Source organism: Cyclopterus lumpus, chromosome 21, assembly GCF_009769545.1.
Source record: "Cyclopterus lumpus isolate fCycLum1 chromosome 21, fCycLum1.pri, whole genome shotgun sequence".
Classification (NCBI taxonomy): Eukaryota; Metazoa; Chordata; class Actinopteri; order Perciformes; family Cyclopteridae; genus Cyclopterus; species Cyclopterus lumpus.
The window spans coordinates 462,479-465,000 of NC_046986.1; positions in this window are offsets into that span (position 1 = coordinate 462,479).

Consider the following 2,522-nt stretch of genomic DNA (forward strand, 5'->3'; position numbering starts at 1 on the left):
TGTTCCTCTGATGTTCCCCTCATGTTCCTCTGATGTTCCCCTCATGTTCCTCATGACCAGAAAGTCCCTCTGGTCGTGTGCCCCGTGATGATGACCCAGTACTTGTGAATGTAGGCCAGCAGACCTCACCGCTTCAGAGGAAAGTGACGATTGTGCCAGTTTCTTTCTAGAAGACATTCTGCAATCTTCACAACATGTTGACACTTTGAAGACACAACTCTTCTAATGTGCTTCTTCCTGAAAACAGCTTATGACTTATGACCTTTCAACATGAACATCTCTCCATGTCTGACATTATATTTAACCTTTGCAGTGATCATCAAGTCTAAACCTCAATGACAGCAGATCCCATGTTGAGAAATGATGCGTTCAGGGGCCGTCAAACACTTTACAACTTTTATTCAGAGCATCCTTTTCATATCCACGTGTTGTCTCGGTTCATGGTTTCGGCGTTATGGAACATGGACAAACATATAACAAAAGTCTTTGAAAGATGGTTTCCATGTTGTGAAAACAACTGGATCCACATGTTTGTAAACAAAAGAAAAAGAGTTATCAAAATCCTTTATGTGAGGAAACCAACAACTTAAACATTACACTGGTTGTATTAAACTGGTTTATCTTTACAATGGTTCCATGTATTGGTCCATTCCATCAAGAAGATAAGAACATTATATAATATATAACAACTTATTAAACTGGTTTATCTTTACACTGATTCAGAAGAACATTTTAACACTTTGTGTTGCCTTGTTGACAGAAATGTGCCCTTTTTATAAAGCTAATTAATACTGAAATAAATGCATTTTCGATCAATATGTTCCCCCTCGGCTGTCGCTCCTCATCCTGATTTCATTATCTGTGGTTCAATAACTGTAAAATCATTTAATACAAAGTTCAGTTTGCTGCTTGACCTGTAGAAATGTATTTTCTTTATGTTTACATGTTTACATGTTTCATCTCACATGTTTACATGTTTCATCTCACATGTTTACATGTTTACATGTACATGAGATACATGATGTACCCACAATCCTCCGCTCCTCCGCGACCTTCACTGGTGACCGGTGGCCACAGCATCCGCTTCAAGACATTGGTACTTGGGTACCGTGCTGAGAACAGACCGGGTCCGGTCTACATCCAGGACATGGTCTAACCTCACACCCAGGACATGGTCTAACCTCACACCCAGTACATGGTCTAACCTCACACCCAGGACATGGTCTAACCTCACACCCAGTACATGGTCTAACCCTACATCCAGGACATGGTCTAACCTCACATCCAGGACATGGTCTAACCTCACACCCAGGACATGGTCTAACCTCACATCCAGGACATGGTCTAACCTCACATCCAGGACATGGTCTAACCCTACATCCAGGACATGGTCTAACCTCACATCCAGGACATAGTCTAACCTTACATCCAGGACATGGTCTAACCTCACATCCAGGACATGGTCTAACCTCACATCCAGGACATGGTCTAACCTCACACCCAGGACATGGTCTAACCCTACATCCAGGACATGGTCTAACCTCACATCCAGGACATGGTCTAACCTCACATCCAGGACATGGTCTAACCCTACATCCAGGACATGGTCTAACCTCACATCCAGGACATGGTCTAACCCTACATCCAGGACATGGTCTAACGTCACACCCAGGACATGGTCTAACCTCACACCAGGATATGGTCTAACCCTACATCCAGGACATGGTCTAACCTCACACCAGGACATGGTCTAACGTCACATCCAGGACATGGTCTAACCTTACATCCAGGACATGGTCTAACGTCACATCCAGGACATGGTCTAACCTCACACCAGGACATGGTCTAACCTCACACCAGGACATGGTCTAACCCTACACCCAGGACATGGTCTAACCTCACATCCAGGACATGGTCTAACCTCACATCCAGGACATGGTCTAACCCTACATCCAGGACATGGTCTAACCTCACATCCAGGACATAGTCTAACCTCACATCCAGGACATGGTCTAACCCTACATCCAGGACATGGTCTAACCTCACATCCAGGACATGGTCTAACCTCACATCCAGGACATGGTCTAACCTCACACCCAGGACATGGTCTAACCCTACATCCAGGACATGGTCTAACCTCACATCCAGGACATGGTCTAACCTCACATCCAGGACATGGTCTAACCCTACATCCAGGACATGGTCTAACCTCACATCCAGGACATGGTCTAACCCTACATCCAGGACATGGTCTAACCCTACATCCAGGACATGGTCTAACGTCACACCCAGGACATGGTCTAACCTCACACCAGGATATGGTCTAACCCTACATCCAGGACATGGTCTAACCTCACACCAGGACATGGTCTAACCTCACATCCAGGACATGGTCTAACCCTACATCCAGGACATGGTCTAACCTTACATCCAGGACATGGTCTAACCTTACATCCAGGACATGGTCTAACGTCACATCCAGGACATGGTCTAACCTCACACCCAGGACATGGTCTAACCTC